We start from the raw sequence: 18,983 nt of genomic DNA, 5'->3' as shown, positions 1-18,983 counted from the left end.
GAGACAGAGAGAGAGAGAGAATCTCAAGCAGGCTGTCAGTGCAGAGCCTGAAGCGGGGGCTCAAAGCCACAAAAGTAAGATCATGACCTGAGCTGAAATCAAGAATCAGAGGCTTAACTGAGCCACTCAGGTGCCCATGGAGGATTATTATACTTGACTTTTGTGTATGGTGGGAAATTTTCACAATAGAGCCTATAAAAAAAGAAAAATATGACATGATGTAGAATGTGGTTTATAACTCAGGTTTGGTGTTTTATACTAAATGCTAATATGTGTTCATTTTTCTTTTTATTTAGATATAAGTAAATTTTTCAGTAAATATATGTAAATGCACCAAAGGGATGATGGAGTCCCAACAAACCATTCAAAGCACTAAGCTCTTCCTTCACAAAGTGCCCAAGAAGCTTCTTCTAAAGAGCAAGCTTGTGTCTACAGAGCACAAAGTAAAGCAAAATCATATAATCATCTGATGACAGGGAGTAGGATGCACAATTCAGATAATTCAGTCTTTCCATGTATATTCTGACCTGAATTGTTCAGTTTGGCTGTTTCAAAACTTACAATGCTTTAATAATTGTACATTCTTGGGGTGCCTGGGTGACTCAGTTAAGCGTCAGGCTCTTGATTTTGATCTCAGGGTTCGTGAGTTTAAGCCCCACATCAGGTTCTGCGCTGACAGTGCAGAGACTGCTTGGGATTCTCTCTCCGCTGTCTCTCTCTCCCTACCCTGTTTGCTCTCTCTCTCAAAATAGATAAATAAACTTAAAAATTTTTTTTAAAAAGAAAAAAAAATCCTCTGACCTTTTTGTGCATAAAGTTTCTGTATTTATTTCACTAGGGTAGAAGGACTAAATTTCCAGTTGGTTGAATCTCTAACCCACTGGGAACTGTTTTGGGGGAGTGTGACTTAGTTTCCCAGAGTTTGGTCACCCTTCTATGATGGTTAATTTTATCAACTTGATATGGCTAAGGGAGACCCAGACAGCTGGTAAAACATTATTTCTGAGTGTGCCTGTGAGGGTGTCTCTGGAAGAGATTAGCATTTGAATCAGTAGACTGAGTAAAGAAGGTCACCCTTGCCAATGAGGTGGGGATCCTCCAGTCTACACTGAGGGTGTAGAGGAATAAGAATGGAATAAGGCAGAGAAAGAATAAATTTGCTCTCTCAACTTGAGCTGAGACATTTCTCTTTTCCTGCCCCTCAGATATTGGTGCTCCTGGTTGTTGGATTTCTGCCTCACCCGGGACCAACACCATCATTCCCCCCTATCCCCAGCCCCCATTCTCAGGCCTTTGGACTCAGACAGAACTATATTGCCAGCTTTCCTGGCTCTCCAGCTTACAGATCAGGCTCCATAATCACAGGAGCCAATTCCTAGGATAAATCTCCTCCTAATATCCTACTGCACAAGGCATTCCTGGTTCCGTTTCTCTGGAGAACTCTTGACTAATACGCCTATCTTGAACAATAGGTCCAATCAAATTTCTGATCAAATGCAGAAAAGTTGAGGCCCTGAGCCTCTGGTGCTTCACCCTGGTAATGCCACTTTGTGATGACACCCTGCTGAGCAGCCAGCCGGCTGGTCTCTCCAGATCGTAACTGCAACAAGGAGAGCTTTCAGGTGACTGAGGACACCGAACAATGCTCTTACTGCTGAGGTGACATAATCACTTTGGGCATATTTGTCAGATGCCTTTTGCCTGATTCTCCCAAGGCTATCCAGAGATTAGACTAAGATTCCAAGATTCTGGCATAGACTTCTGCTTCAATTTGGCTGTCCAGCTGGACTCTTAAACCTCTGAAGGAGCTGAAGAGAAAACTGTGAGGAAGTTGGATATGATCACACCTGAGGGAGAAGGTTTGATTTAAGTTGCTCACCATTCATCCAACAGATATTCCCTTCCCAGAGTGTCTGCAGATTGAAAGCTTCAGGGTGGTGGTGCATGAGGGCCACAGAGTTGAATGAAGTTCTGCCACCATATTTAAGATAGAGCCGGAATAGTTGGAACAATGTAAGCTTCATCAGTGTTCTCTGGAGAAGCAGGGCATTAAATTAAATTAATCAATTAAGTTATTTAATTTTTTAAAAATATAATTTATTGTCAAATTGGCTTACATACAACACCCAGTGCTCATCCCAACAAGTGCCCTCTCAATGCCCATCACCCATTTTCCCCTCTCCCCCACTCCCCCATCCACCCTCAGTTTGTTCTCTGTATTTATGAGTCTCTTGTGGTTTGCCTTCCTCCCTCTCTGTTTGTAACTATGTTTTCCCCTTCCCTTCCCCCATGGTCTTCTGTTAAGTTTCTCAAGATCTACATATGAGTGAAAACATGATATGTGTCCTTTTCTGACTTATTTCACTCAGCATAATACCTTTCAATTCCATCCATGTTGCTGCAAATGGCATGATTTCATTCTTTCTCATTGCCAAGTAGTATTCCATTGTATATATAAACCTCATCTTTATCCATTCATCAATTGATGGACATTTAGGCTCTTTCCATAATTTGGTTATTGTTGAAAGTGTTGCTATAAATATTGGGGTACATGTGCCCCTGTGAATCAGCACTCCTGTATCCCTTGGGTAAATTCCTAGTAGTGCTATTGTTGGGTCATAGGGTAGTTCTATTTTTAATCTTTTGAGGAACCTCCACACTGTTTTCCAGAGCAGCTGCACCAGTTTGCATTCCCACCAACAGTGCAAGAGGGTTCCCGTTTCTCCACATCCTCGCCAGCATGTGTTGTTTCCTGAGTTGTTAATTTTAGCCACTCTGACTGGTGTGAGGTGGCATCTCCGTGTGGCTTTGATTTGTATTTTGAAGCAGGGCATTTTATAGCAATTGTGTTTATCTAGGGTTACACATATACGGGGAATCAGATTAACTTACTTGTATTTAATTGGAAAGAAATTTGGAGACAGTGAAAAGAGGATTTACTGACTCCTATGGTTGCTAATGTATACTTGTGGAAATGCTGTGTTTGACTTTATTTGTGAGTGGTTTTATATTTCCAGTATATTTGGTTCCTGATCTACTTATAAAATGTTTCTGAGCCTATTCTGCATTCTTCTAACACTTCCTGATAAAAATATCTTTTGCTCTCAGTCTAGAGCTTTGTTTCTCCGGAAGGATATATGTTACTTTCTTTCTTCTCTATTCATTTTCTATTCAGGCCAAGGCAATTCCCATTATTTGTTGAACATGTGCTGCGAGCGCCTCAGAGCAGAAACTGAGTCTCACTGTCTTTCTTTTTCCCTCTGTGCACATGGGAGAGCAATGAAGAAGAGTTAACTTTTACTGAGCACTTACTACACAGACTTAAGCCCTGCATCCAGTGTATTTATTATCTGGTAGGGAGAGATGGCCAATAATGCAAACAGCCAAAATAAGAAGCAAAGTCTGTAACAGGCCACTAGGAGTCACAGTTAGAGTTCTGAGAAGGATCCTATTTGGTCTGAAGGTTTAGTAAAATTTTTATAGATGGATATGAAATTGAATTGGGCCTGGAATGATTGTTAGGATTTCAATGTTTCTTTCACATTATTGGTCACCCTTTATGCAAGGTGCTGGGATTCAAAGTCTATGTCTAGCTGAGGACTCATTGAGACTCTTTTGGGAGCAAGTAAACAAAACCAGCTCATGCAGGCTTAAGCAAAAAAGGCACTTGAATGGCTGGTACAATTGTGAGTTCCAGGAAAGAAGGTGACATCAGGTGGCATCAGTCAAATAATGTGATCCCTGCCTGGGTTTCCGTCCCCCTCAGCCCCCCATTTCAATTGGCTTCCTTTATGTGGAAGTGGTTAGAAGTCAAGGTGTGGAAACTGGCCACAGACAACTTCTGGATGACATCATCTCAGCTAGTAGACCTAAGAGAGAGAGATCTTTTCACTTTCCATGTATATGATCCCGAGAAAAGATGCTGATTGGCCTGGTTTGGGTCATGTGCCCACAACTATAGCCTGATGGTCCTGGAGCCGCACTGGGAGTCATGCCAGATCCAGATGAGTGAAGAAAGGGCAATTATCTAACTGCACGGTAGATCTGTTGCCAAAAAAAGAGAGGGGCCATGGTAGAAGGGATGTTGGGCAGATGAGTACAGCAGATACCCTTGACAAATGTAAACAAAAAAGTTAGAATAAAATGTGGCAAGGGCTGTAATAGACATGTGCATTAAGTATCATAAGAATGCTGCTAAAGGAGTGTGATTTATGTCATGGAGAAGACATTCCTGAGGGAGTAAAATACATAAGCAGTGGACAGAGGTAAGAAAGCAATGGAGAACTTATAGTCCAATTTGGTTCACTATTGGGTAGGTCTACCAAGAGGAACAGAAGGGACAGAAGATGATGGGGAAGGTTTTGGGAATATGTCTGAAGTGGGACACATTTGGACCCCACTGGGGAAGGCTTTTAATGCGAGCTCAGTCTTTATTTAAGTTGGTGGATTCAAAGGGAGGGATGTGATTGAAATTGTACTTCAAAAATGCTCCCCTGATAAGTGTGGGTAGCATTCGGTAATGCTCTCCACTTCCTAACCCCTCACCCTGCTGGCTACTCCTCCCCCACCTTCAGAGCTCTGGGCCCCCTGGTAACTCCCCATGGCTTCTGCCTCTTCAGCCTTCAACTCTCCTGCACCTTCAATTTTGTACCATCTGGGGAAACCCTAACTCAGAGCAGGCCCCTCCTTCCATGCTCTCTCCAAATCTGACTCCGGTAGCTGAGCAGTGCTGGAGAAAGTCACCTATCACTGCAAGACAACCCACCTTCACTCCTCATTCCCTTTCCCACATGCTGACTTCAAACCTTCTCCAGTCTTTTCGACTTCTCTCCTTCAGTCTCACCCCCCTGCTGCCCCCAGCTGGTGGATCTCACCTTCTACTTCACAAGAGAACTGAATCCCCAATCGCCCTCATCTCTCCTTCTCTTCCTTTTGCTTTTTAGGGGCAGTTCCTCTTCCTGTCTCAGCCCAGCCACTGTACCCATGCTTTGGACTCTGCTGCTCTGCCTCAAGCAAGTTGCCCTTAGACGATCCCTTCATTCTTCTGTGACCCCTCTTTTCAATCAGTATCTTCCCCATCAACATCAAACATATTCAATTCTCTCATCTTATCAAACTTCTTGACGGACTTAGCTACAACCACCCACATTTCCTCCTCTTTTACTTACTCCTCAACCCACCCTGTCTGACTTCTACTACTATATTTCCATTGATCGGTTCTTGCTAAGGGGATCAGTTCACTTATTCACCTTTAACATTCTTAATTAACTACTTTCTCCTTTGATAAACTTTCTTTTCCTTGACTCCATGAGGCCACACTCTCTTGCCATCTTCCAAACTCTCTAGTCATTATTATTTTTTTGTGGTAAAACATACATAACATAAAACTTGTGTTTTTAACCATTTTTAAATATACAATTCCGTGTCATTAACAACATTCACCATGTTGTGCAACCATCACCACTATCTCTTTCCAAAACTTTATCACCCTGAACAGAAACTCTGTTCCCATTAATACATAGCTTCCCATCTCTCCCTTCCCCAAACCCTGCTAGCTCCTATGAACTCGCCTATTTTAGATACCTCATGTAGGGGCGCCTGGGTGGCTCAGTCGGTTAAGCGGCCAACTTCGGCTCAGGTCATGATCTCGCGGTCCGTGAGTTTGAGCCCCGCGTCGGGCTCTGTGCTGACAGCTCAGAGCCTGGAGCCTGTTTCAGATTCTGTGTCTCCCTCTCTCTGACCCTCCCCTGTTCATGCTCTGTCTCTCCCTGTCTCAAAAATAAATAAAACGTTAAAAAAATAAAAAAAAAATAGATACCTCACGTAAGTGGAATCATATAATTTGTCCTTTTGTGTTTGGCTTATTTATTTCACCTATAATGTTTCCAAGGCTCATCCATTTTTAGCACGTAAGAACTTTCTTTCTTTTTATGACTGAATAACATTCCACTGTATAGGTATACTACATCTGTTGATATACTTTTTGGCTTTTGTGAATAATGTTACAATGAACATTGGCATACAAGTATCTGTTTGAGTCCTTGTTTTCAATTAATTTGGACATATACCTAAGAGTGAAATTGCTGGGTCATATGGTAATTATATGTTTAGCTTTTTGAGGAAACCCCATACTGTATTCCACAGTGGCTATGCCATTTTCTGATCCCACCAGCAATATATGAGGGGTCCAATTTCTCCACATCCTCACCAACACATTATTTTACATTCTATAAATTATAGTCATTATATTAGTTTGCTCAGTCTGCCATAACAGAATGCCACATATAGGTGCCTTAAACAACATACATTTCTTTTCTCACAGTTCTCAAGGCTAGAGGTCCAAGATCAAGAGGCCAGTAGGGTTGGTTTCTGATTAGGTCTCTTTTCCTGGCTTGCAGACAGCAACTTCTCACTGTGTCCTCACATGGCTTTTTTTCTGTGCATATGCAAGTAGAGAGAAGGTGTCCCTTTCTCTTCTTATAAGGACATCACTGCTATTGGATTAGGGCCCCACTCTTAGTACTTCATTTAACTTGAATTACCTCCTTACAGGCCCCATCTCCAAATACTGTAACATTGGGGGTTAGGGCTCCAACATACAATTTGGGTGGGGAAACACAAATCAGTCCCTAACAGTCATCCTAATAGGTGTGAGGTAATATTTCATTGTGGTTTTCTCTAGACATTTTTTTTTTTATCTCCTTTGATGTTTCAACTTCTTTGATGAATCTCGTTTTAATGTTGTAGGTGTCAAGACTTGTCAAGACTTGTCAGAAGCCCTCTCCTCTTCTCATCCCATACTCTCTCTCTAGGCCATTTTGTTTTCCCTTATGATTTCAGTTACATGCCAATGAGTCCTAATTTTAAAATGGAGGGGCGCCTGTGTGGCTCAGTGGGTTGAGCATCTGACTCAATTTTGGCTCAAGTCATGATCCCAGGGTCTTGGGATCGAGCCCCTACATTCATTTCTACACTGAGCATGGAGCCTGCTTGAGATTCTCTCTCTCTCTCTGCCCCTCCCCACCACTGGTGTGGTCTCTCTAAAATTAAAAAAATTAAAAAAAAAAAAAAGAAGAAGAAGAAGAAGAAATCTCTTCTGAATTCCAGACTTCTGTTATCAACTCTATTCAATATTGGGATGCTTTATGTGTTGTCTATGTGTAAATAAACTTTTGTAGTGCTTACTATGTGCCAGGCACCATTTTAAGTGCTTTAGGTTCAGCTCATTTTCTCCTCATGACAACCGTATGAGAAAGGTCATATTATTCCTAGTTACAGGTGAGGGGGCTATAGCTAACAGATTTACATTAATGTGAGTGTGCTCCCGTAGCTGGTAAGGAGCACAGCCTAGCTTCAAACCCAGGCAGATGGCTTCATAGTCCATGCTTAACTACCTTGTGATGCTGTTTCTCAAATAGCCCCTTAAACTCAGCTTGTCCAGGGTCAAAGTTCTGATTTTCCTTCCTGTATTAGTTTCCTAGAGCTACAATCACAAAGTACCACCAACTGGATGGCTTAAAAAAACAGAGATTTGTTGTCTCCCAGTTTTGCAGGCTACAAGTCTGAGGTCTAGGTGTTGGCAGGGCTGGCTCCTGCTGAGGGCAATGAGGAATATTCTGTGTCATGCCTCTCTCCTGGCCTCTGGTAGCACAGGTATGCCTTGAACTATAGATGGTGTTCTCCCTGTGTCTCACATGGTCTTCTCTCTGTGCTTGTCTCTTTCCAAAATCCACCCCCCCCCCTTTCAAAAAGTTATTTGAGAGAGAGAGAGAGAAAGAGAGCAGGGGAGGAACAGGAAGAGAGGGAGACAGAGAGAATCCCAAGCAGGCTCTGTGCTCTGTGTAGAGCCTGAAACGGGGCTTGGTCTCAAGACCATGAGATTGTGACCTGAGCCAAAATCAAGAGTTGGACGCTTAACTGACTGAGCCACCTAGGCGCTCCCCAAATTCTCCTTTTAGTAAGGACAGCAGTCATTTTGGATTAGGACCCACACTAATGTTAACTTGGTTACCTCTGTAAAGACCCTATTTCCAAATAAGGTCACATGCTGAGATACTGGCAGTTAAGATTTTAACATACCTTTTCTGAGAGGACACAGTTCAACCGATAACAATCCCCAAACCTGGCCTACCATGTTTTCCTAGCTCAGTGAATACCTTAATCATTTGTTCAAGTCAGAAACCTAGGAGTCATCCTGGCACTTCACTCTCCTTCCTCCCCTGCCCCACCATGTCCAGTGCACTGCCAAGTTCCGTTATGGCTCCTAAGTCACTCTTCATCTCTTCACTGCCCTCCATCTCCATTGCCACCATGATAGGTCGTGCTCTCATTCTGTCTCACCTGGACTTCCACAATAGCCTAGAAGTGGTTTCTACCCACCCTCCAATTCAATCTCTGTGTTGTAGCCAGAGTGATCTTCCAAACCAGTTCTGGCATCTGACTGTATCCACCCATCCTCATTCCCTTCCTGAATTAAAATGCTTTGTTGGCTTCCCACTTGCTGTTAGGATATAAACCAAAATCCTTAACCTGGCTCATGAAGCCTCCCATGATCTGCCCTGGCTGCCCTCCCTCGCTCCACTCAGGCCACAATTCCCCTTCCTGTGCTTCTCTTTGCTTCTGGAGGAGCCTGGCTCCCTCCCACCACTGGCACTTCACCCTTCCATCTTCTGTGTTTAAATGCTCTCTCCAGCCATTTCTCTCCTCTTTCTAATCTCCTTGATCTCTCAGCTCCTGTCCTTTTCTCTGGGAAACCTTCCCTGGCTCTCAAAGTTGGTTCAATTTCCTTTATTATACTCTCTTATTGACCTGTGTTCCTTTTCTTCACCGCTTTTCCTTCTGTTTGAATTAGGCTCATTCTCAGTGGCCTTCACCAAACTGTCAGCTCCACGAAGAAAAGACCTGTTCTGTTCACTACTGTAGGCACTGCGCCTGTCGTGGACTACACACATTCAGTACGTATTTGCTGAGCAAATGAATAGATAGAGAGCTGCTTATTCTTCATTTGCCCTTACCCAATCCATTCCCTACTTCTCTGTACTGGGAGGCTGACCCTTGCAGATTGCAGACCTGATTCCGTTTGGCCGTCTGGCTTCTGAGTTGGAGCAGAGCATGGCTCCAATAGATCACAATGGCAGAAGAAGAGAGACGTTTCCCAGCTGCTTCCTTCCATGGTTGTAGCTCCTAAGGGGCAGGCAGCTCTGGAATATTTTGGCCCTAGACATGGTTGTAGTTTCCCACTGCTACTAGTTTCTGGATGTCTCCCTATTGCTTAAAAGAATTCTTTACCTTGCCCACAACTCTGTGAGTAGATCTCCCATGACCTGGCTAATAACACAGAAAGACCAGTTAAAAGACTACTGTCCAGGCAGTGAGGGCCCGTACCAGATACTCAGAAGAGAAATATGGGGAGAGGTATATGATAAATGAATCCTATACAGTTTAGTAACTGATTCCATGTATGAACTGCATGCTCTCTGGGGCCAGGAATTGTATTTCATTCATTCTTTAACCCCAATGCCTAGCTCTTAGTACATGCTCAATAAATAGTGGTGGAATGGTTGTTTGGAAGGGTCAACAAAGGTTTAAGCCTGTGTGATTTCCCTTAAAGAAAGGGGAAATCAAGTCAACTTACGAGCAGTAAAGTAACAGTAAGAATGACACAGAAAGATACTGTAGAAATAGAATCATTTTTAGGGTCAGATGGATCTAAAGCCCAATTTTCCCACCCAACCTCGGGCAAATGACTTGACATCTCTTTTTGAGGTCAGTTTCCTACTTTGTAAAATGGGAGTAAAACTCTCCAACTCATAGAGCTGCTATGAGGAATACTTGAGATTATATATTCAGAGCATACACCCACCCTGAGTGAGACCCTCACCAAGCTAGACATCTTGAGGTGTGACACACAGACCCAAAGACATCAGGGACATTCAGAGGGTTTCTCTTGAAGTATATTTCAGGTCACCATGAAACAAACCATTAGTTGTGGCTGTTATGCTCCTTCCTGGAATACCACTGCAGATTTTAAAATCTTCCTCAACCTGCCCGCTGTGGAATCCTAGAAAGTTACAGCTTGTGCCATTGTTCCTCAGTAGCTTGCATTTTAGCTCTTAGAACTCTGGGCTCTTCAGAGTGGGGCTGATGCTATGAGCCTTCCTCCTTTTATCGTGCTTTTACCTTAGGCACTTGTCTTAACACCAGTGGGAATACATTAACTCTGTAGCAGAGATGGAATTCAGACTCAAACTTTCCTTTCACCTTTGGTGCCCTTTATATCTTTTTCTCCTCTATTCTTCTCTGAATTCCCTTGGTCAAACCAATGCTATGGGTCTCAAAGATATAATTTCCCAACTGGACAGCTGCCTTCATATTTTAGTCTGTTAAGAGGTCTCAAAATGGTTGTTTCTATTACTCTGTACTGAATTTGCTGAAAGAACCATAAATGCTTCCCCAGGAGACAATGCAGTTATGGGGATTGGGAAAACAAGAAGTTCCCTTTCAGAATATTTGTAATTCAGATAATGACCTCTGTTGACCTGCTGCCCAGGATTAACCTTCCCTTCTAAGTCATGACAGTTGACTTTCTTATCATTCTAGTTGTCACTCCTTTCTCCTTTTTTTTTTTTTTTTTTTTTAATTTTTTTTTTCCAATGTTTATTTATTTTTGGGACAGAGAGAGACAGAGCATGAACAGGGGAGGGGCAGAGAGAGAGGGAGACACAGAATCGGAAACAGGCTCCAGGCTCTGAGCCATCAGCCCAGAGCCTGACGCGGGGCTCGAACTCACGGACCGCGAGATCGTGACCTGGCTGAAGTCGGACGCTCAACCGACTGCGCCACCCAGGCGCCCCTCTCCTTTCTCCTTTAAGACATCTCTGTAAGACCTGTCTTTCAAAGCACCTCTATCTGTCAAGTTTTATTTCAGCATTCCAAGCCTCAGGTGTCCAAGAACACTGGTTCATCATGCAGGCTACTCTGGTTGAATATTCATAGCTTCACACACGTGCTATTTCTATAAGTTTACCAAAGCAAGTTAGTGACTTCATGCAGAGAAAGTATGCTTTAAGGTGCAGATATTATGTATCTGAAATATGTATTAACATGTGGAAATAGTAAGACTGAAATACCCCTTAAAATTCACAAAATCCAATATAGAGGCAAAAAAAAAAAAAAAACCAACAAAAAAATGTTGCAGTGAGTTTTCATTTGAAGCATACAATTCATTCTTTCCTGTAACCTCCTTTTCTGGATTTCTTAGTCTATAGTTTCTTAGGTTTATATGCAAATACTCTTGCTTAAAAAAAAAAAAAAAAGAAAATACTCTTGCTACCTCATGGAAATATTTGCATTCTAACCAAATAATTTCGGAACTTTTCAAAGGCTGAAGATCCGTTGCCTCCATTATTTTTGAGGTTCCTAGTATAGTACATTTTTTTAAATGAGGTTTGAAAATTACTGTGTTTTGAATGTTTACATTTTTAATAATCAATGCCTTTAATACAAAAAAAAATTACAATACAAAACAGTTGTGCTAGTCAGAAGAAAATTTAAAGATTTAATTTTTAGAAGCTACTTTTAAAAGTTTGTTTGTTTATTTATTTTTGAGAGAGAGAGAGCAAGCGCATGAGGGGCTAAGAGAGTAGAGAGAGAGAATCCCAAGCAGGGTCCAGGCCAATTCAGGGCTTGATCTCATGAACCATGAGATCATGACCTGAGCTGAAATCAAGAATCAGATGCTTAACTGACTAAGACACGCAGGCACCCCAAGATTTACTTTTTAAAATCTATAGTACACTAAAGGTGATATAGTTTAGTCAGGGATCTCAATTTTAAATTTGGATGAGGCTGTCTTATTTCAATCCCATCAGCATATTTTTGTGTAATCTCTTTTGGAGGTAATGTCAAAAGCCTAAATGCAAGCCCCTTTATAAATGTAAGGACTGGGCCAGATAGCTTTCCAGCTCTGTGCCCGCTTCTTCTCCTCTTCCTTTCCCTCACCATAAACTGAGAATATTTAATCAATAATGGGGAAAGTACATTATTATTTAGCGAATTAAAGATGATGATCATCAGGTCTTATCCATTACCAGTTGTGTAAAGAAAAACCTTGAATAATCCTAGCTTGGGAAGTGTAACAAAGGGCAAATTCTAAGACCAGTTTGTCCCCCAGATGCTGAAGCCTAGGCCTTTCTTTCTTTCTTTCTTTCTTTCTTTCTTTCTTTCTTTCTTTCTTTCTTTCTTTCCTTCTTTCTTTCTCTCTCTCTCTCTCTTTCTTTCTTTCTTTTATTGAGAGAGAGGGGGAGAAAGTGAGTGAGGGCAGTGGGGTGGGGGAGGTGGGTAGAGAGAGAGAATCCCACAAGGGGCAGAGAGAGAGAGGGAGAGAGAAGTGGGGCTCACCCAAAGCAGGGCGCGTGTTCACCCAATGCGGGCCTTGAACTCACAAACTGTGAGATCAGGACTTGAGCCAAAGTCAGATGCTTAACTGGGTGAGCCACCCAGGTACCCAAAGCTTAGGCTTTTCTTAGCTAACTTTTATAGTATTGGTTTGATAAATCTTGTTTAGATCACAAGCTCCTTACGAGGAACTCTATTTATCCTGAGCTGTTACTAAAAACAGTAATTAATGTTATTGGGTAGTTCCCATTTAAACTGTTCAAGATTTTTTTTAAAGTTTATTTTTATTTATTTTGGGAGAGAGAAAGAGAGGAGTCACACGTGCAAGAGAGCTGGAGGGAGGCAGAGAGAGAATCCCAAGCAGGCTCTGCACTGTCAGCCCAGAGCCTGACTCAGGGCTCCATCTCATGAACTGGAAGATCATGACCTGAGCCGAGATCGAGAGTTGGCTACTTAACTGACTGAGCCACCCAGGCACCACTCAACTGCTTAAAATTTAAACAATTGTCCATTTATGATATGGGCTACACTAACACTTACACATACATATTATAAATGTGGAAATATTCTGAACTCTGTGCTTGTGAACACAGACGCCATCACTGTTAGCCAACATATAATACATACATACAAGGACACATAAGTAAACACTGTTCACTCAAATGACTGCCTTTGATTTGGAAACACTCTGTCTCAATTTTAGTAGCATAGGAAAGACACTCAACCATCTCTGTGTAATTTGTAGCTGAAATGACCCTTTCCTGTAGATGAGTTGGCTGTTTCATGGTATAGTTGGAAAACTATAGAAACCAGGTATAGTTGGACTTAGATCCTTAGCCATCTTGTCCAGGGAACTACTGGGTCAGTGGGGCATGGGAGAGAGAGGGTGGGTGGTGCAGGAGAGACCCTCAAAGCAGCAGCAGAGAAAGGTCTAGAGACCAGAGTCATCCTAAGAGGCTAAGAAATCTCACTGTAACCTCATCTGCTCCAGGCCAGCTGGGGCAGAAAGTGGATAAATGAAGGTCAAGCAGCCTGGGTCTGAAGTTGAGCTTCTCCTTTTTGTAAAGGAGAAAGAGCCAAGTGGAGATGTAATTTCAGCAGAGATCACACAAGAGGGCAGAGAACGGAGCGTTTAGAGAATAAAAGGAATTGATATGCATTATTTCTCTATTACACACCCAGAAAAATCATTTTGAGTGTCATCTTCCCCTTAAACATATTTGAAAGCTTATTAAACAAGTAATAACTATTTATTAATGTTATTTTAAAACATTTTATGCATTTTTAAAGTAATTTTTCTTCTTAACAAAGAATGCTTCTCCCCACAAAACACACTGTATTGAGTTAATATGACTGCAAATTCCCCAGCACATAGAATAGGCCAGAAAGGCGAAGTGGTCTTATGCATTGCTTTTCTGAAAAAGAAAACAGAATTGTCCTGTTTTTGTTTTTAATGTTTATTTCTTTTTGAGAGAGAGAAAGAGAGAGAGGGGGAGAAAAAGAGCAGGGGAGGGGCAGTGAGAGAGGGAGACACAGAATCCAAAGCAGGCTCTAAGCTCTGAGTTGTTAGCAGAGAGCCAAATGCGGGGCTCGAACTCACGGACTGTGAGATCATGACCTGAACTGAAGTTGGGACACTTAACTGACTGAGCCACCAGGCGCCCCTGGAATTGTCTTTTTAAGAAATACAACTGAGGGGGGGGGGGCCTGGTGGCTCAGTCAGTTAAGAGTCCAGCTTCGGTTCAGGTCACAATCTCAGGGTTTGTGGGTTCGAGCCCCATATCAGGCTCTATCTATGCTGACAGCTCAGAGCCTACTTGGGATTCTCTCTTTCTCCTTTCTCTGCCCCTACCCCACTCACACTTTCTCTTTCAAAATAAATAAATAAACTTAAAAAAAAAAAGGAAATACAATTGGTAAGTTGAAAACAATGAAAAGGAAAATATATCCATTAGAAAAAAGAGACCCTAATGATTGAACTTCTTGTTCTCCTTTAACAAATGCTAGTTTCTCTAGGTGGGTGTTACCACCTAGAATGACAGTAATCCTGAATAATGCAAACACAGGTATAATTATTTGGAACATCATCTGTTTTAACTAAGATGGCTGCAAAGTTGTTTTGTGTTGTTTGTTGTCTGCTTTTGTAACTGGAGATCTAGATTATAATTTTCAAGGGCTCTATGGATAAATGCTCCAATGTAAAGTGAGGGACTTTAATTGGAACACACTTTGAGATCTTTTCTTATTCTAAAACTAGGATTCTACTTTCATAAAATTTAGAAAGTTTTGTAGCAATACTTGTAGGTAATTTCCCCCCAGAATTTCTTTCATTTCTCTTTGACAACAAAAAAATGAAAAGGAATTATGTTCCTGAGGGAATCTGCGACTGTTTGCTCAGACAAAATCAGCCATCATTCAAGGTTACACAGTGATTGTGTGGTAGAGAACAGATTGGCAATTATTTGGTTTTAAATTCTGAACTTGAAATTAAAATGAGAAAAAGTTCCATTAAGTGTCTTAAAAACCCCCACTGGTGTGAGTCCGTCTACAGTTGTAAATGAGGGTCTTTAGCTGTGCCAAGTGGGCTCTCCAGGGAGCAGGTGCTGAGATGGGGAAGGGGTGGAAAAGGCTTCTGTAGGAGTAAAAGGTGAAGACAAAGGGGAGGCAAGCCAGCTTGGGCAGTGGGAGCCCTCCAACCCAGGCCAACTTGACAAAGGCTTTGCCAAAATCAGAGATGCTCACAGCACAGCTTACATGGTAAAGAGGCCTTTATCTGGCGAAAAGATCTAGCTCTTGTACAGGGCTTGCCTCAGGCATTGCTGGGGACTTCCCTGGGAAGAGCAGAACCCCTCCATACCCCCCTCCAAAAACAAAAACCAAAAAACACCAAAAGAACAAAAAAACAAACCTACAGCAGATCCTGAAGGAGGTATAAGCTGGAGGCTATCAGTCAACCTATGCGGCTCCCAGCTGGTGGGGAGGCGGGGGTAGAGAGGGATACCAGTGCCCTGTGCTGGGTGAGCCTCCCCTCACTCTCAAACCCCTCAAATCTCACCCATTTCCCTGACCGGCATCTTCTCCCTTGCCCTAGAAGTCTAGTTTCTTCTCACTTTTTAAAAAATTTTTGTTTAATGTTTATTCGAGGGACAAAGAGCTTGTGGGAGAAGGGCAGAGAGAGAGACACACACAGAATCTAAAGCAGGCTGCAGGCTCCCGAGCTGTCAGCACAGAGCCTCACGCAGGGCTCAAACCCACAAACCATGAGATCACGACCTGACCCGAAGTTGGACGCGCAACCGACTTAGCCACCCAGGCGACACTCTTCTTACTTTTTTTTCCACAGAGCAGTTAGTACGATAAAAATAATTCTTCTTTCCTAGTGAGAGGAGTCAACTTTTATATTCAAAGAGGCCTACCTACTACCTGGTCTTTCCCCTGGCTATAAATATGAAATATAAAGCTGCTCCCTTAATATGAGAAAGTGGTTGTGGCAAATTCTTGCTCTAAATAGGACTTTCTCCTTTATTTTTTTTAAATGTTTATTTTTTTTTTTTTAATTTTTTTTTCAACGTTTTTATTTATTTTTGGGACAGAGAGAGACAAAGCATGAACGGGGGAGGGGCAGAGAGAGAGGGAGACACAGAATCGGAAACAGGCTCCAGGCTCTGAGCCATCAGCCCAGAGCCCGACGCGGGGCTCGAACTCACGGACGGCAAGATCGTGACCTGGCTGAAGTCGGATGCTCAACCGACTGCGCCACCCAGGCGCCCCTAAATGTTTATTTTTGAGAGAGAGGCAGGGGAGAGGCAGGGAGGGAGGGAGACAGAGAATCTGAAACAGGCTCCAGGCTCTGAGCTGTCAGCACACAGCCCCATGTGGGGCTCAAACTCACAAACCGCGAGATCATGACCTGAGCCAAAGTCAGATGCTCAACTGACTGAGCCACCCAAGCACCCCAGGATTTTGTCCTTCTTCTATTATTATTATTTTTACCAGTTATTTATTCTTGAGAGACAGAAAGAGACAGAGCACAAGGGGGGCGGGAGGGGCAGAGCAAGAGGGAGACACAGAATCTGAAGCAGGCTCCAGGCTCTGAGCTGTCAGCACAGAGCCCGATGCGGGGCTTGAACCCACAAACCACGAGATCATGACATGAGCTGAAGTTGGATACTTAACTGTCTGAGCCACCAAGGTGCCCCTCTCCTTCTTATTATAAACATAAACAACTAAGGATGGCAAAAACAGAGAGTGACATTTGGGAGCAAAAGCTGACAGGTTTACTGCCCTGGATACCCTCCCCGCCCTTCTGACTTCTTGCCTTCTCAGCTTTGGGGTTTAATGGTTTACCTACACCAGAGACTGATTTAGGGTAGGAGTGGTAGAAGCTGAAGAATCATTTTCTTAAATATTCACAACTAAATCCCTAAAACAGCATTTTGAGGAATCTGACTACATCCCTTGCCTCTACTTGCCATTTGATAAATGTTGATTGTGCTATTTAATTAATTCTGTAGAGAACAGGAATTTTACTCCATAAATTCAAAAGTACAAGAAATAGCATATTCTTGATTTTTTAAAAACCAAATGGGCACCCCTGTGTCTTTCCTGTATTGAAATTTGGGAGTTTTATTGATATGTATCATTTTGAGGGATTCTTTTATAGGATAGATTCTTAAACATGGGATTTTTAGGACAGAAGGTCAATATATTTCAAATCTGAACATACAGTTCCATATACTGCCCCACACCCAGAAGTATGAAAGTTCCTGATTATCTACACCCTCACCAGCCTGGAAGTTATCAATCTTTTCAACTTTTGCCAAGCAGATGGGCAAAAATTCAATTTTGTTATTATTTTAATTTGCATTTCCCTGGCTACTGGTAATAGTGAGCAACTTTTTTTAAAGTCTATTTATTTATTGAGAGAGAGAGAGAGAGAGAGAGAGAGAGAGAGAGAGAGAGAGAGAGAATCCTAGGCAAGTTCTGCACTGCCAGCACAGAGCCTGATGTGGGGTTTAAACCATGAGCCGTGAGATCATGACCTGAGCCAAAATCAAGAATCAGAGGCCCAACCGAATGAGCCCCCTGGGGTCCCCCAGGATGGAGCAGCTTGTAACGTCTCTATGGCACCTGCACTTCCTTTGGTCCACTGGCTCATTTGTCTTCTTACTGATTTATAAAAGCCTTATGTAAGTAAGGGCTCTTAACTCTCTTTTGTGTAGTATGCGACAAATATTTTCTTTTACCACTTGTCTTTTGACTGTCTCTGGGCTAGCAAAGACAGAGCCTCCTGCCCCTCAGCTCACAGTCCAAAGGGGGCATCAGATGAAAGATGGATAATAATAAGACCACTTGATAAAGTTATATACAGATAATACATCACAATAAATGCCACAGGGGGCACTCCTAATATCTTCAGCAGGCAAAACTTGTTTTCATGTTAAAAAAATGCTTTTTAATGTGTAATGAACACAAGGTAACTCCATTGATGGCCACTGGCATACTTTTGTCATGAAGTCAGGCATAAAGATCACTACTTTAAGATTTTGCAAGAACTTGACCACTTTTAACCTCATTCAACTTCTACCACTTCTCACATGTCCTCTCTCAACCTACCACCCCCAAATTCCATTCTTCCTCCAAGTGTTTCTATCCAGTCTTCTATTTTCAAAGTAATGGTATTTGTTAGTCTGTAATAGAGATTTTGGATAGATCTCCAGTGAGTCTTAGACTCTGAATATGCACATCAAAGAAACTGGAGAAGCCTTAGTGTCTTCAAATACTTGACTTTGCAAAGAGAAGTTTCAGACTTTAATATTTTTAAATTGGAGAATCTATTTTCTTGTTTAGTATTCACTTGTTTACCAAATATTAGATTGCATACCTTCTATATGCTTAGGCACTGTTTTAAATAGTGTGGATGTAACATCATATCCACATGTTCATGGAATTTACATCTTAGTTGGGTGAGAGAGAGACATTAAATGATAAAAATAGGGGCACCTGGGTGGCTCAGTTGGTTAAGTGTCTGACTCTTGATCTCAGCTCAGGTCATGGTCTCACGGTTCGTGGGATTGAGCCCTGTGTCGGGCTCTGCGCTGACAGCATAGAGCCTGCTTGGGATTTTTTCTCTCCTTCTCTCTGTCCCTCCCTCACTCTCTTTCAAAATCAATAAATAAACTTAAAAAATGTAACATAAGTTTATGTCAATGGTGATACATACTATAAAGAAGAATAAGACAAGATAAGAAGAGTGGTATGAGTTGAACTGTGTCCCCCCAAAAGATGCTGAACTCCCAGTACCTGTGAATGTGACCTTATTTGCAAATCGGATCTTTGCAGATGATCAAGTCATGATAAGGCCATTAGTGTGGGCCCTAATCCAATAACAAGCGTCCTTATGAAAGGGGAAATTTGACACAGAGAGACATGTACAAAGGGGGAACACGGCATCAAGATGAAGGCACAGATCTGGATTATGCTTCTGCAAGCCAAGGAACATCAAAGATTGCCAGCAAACCACCAGAAGCTAGGAGTGGGACATGGAATAGGTTCTCCCTCATGGTCTTTTTTTTTTATTATTTATT

At 42.2% G+C, this 18,983-nt stretch overlaps 1 long non-coding RNA gene across 5 annotated transcripts in view; it reads right to left on the bottom strand.

Moving 5' to 3' along the window:
- LOC123585750 overlaps window positions 1-18,983 on the bottom strand; it is a 137,169-nt gene that overhangs the window by 39,974 nt on the left and 78,212 nt on the right. For all 5 annotated transcript variants that reach the window (XR_006706400.1, XR_006706398.1, XR_006706399.1 and 2 more), the window contains one exon: window positions 1,880-2,033. This is a non-coding gene — a long non-coding RNA (uncharacterized LOC123585750). The remainder of the gene's footprint in view (window positions 1-1,879; window positions 2,034-18,983) is intronic.

The sequence above is a fragment of the Leopardus geoffroyi genome, chromosome C3, assembly GCF_018350155.1.
Source record: "Leopardus geoffroyi isolate Oge1 chromosome C3, O.geoffroyi_Oge1_pat1.0, whole genome shotgun sequence".
Lineage (NCBI taxonomy): Eukaryota > Metazoa > Chordata > Mammalia > Carnivora > Felidae > Leopardus > Leopardus geoffroyi.
This window is presented reverse-complemented; position numbering and strand designations above follow the sequence as displayed.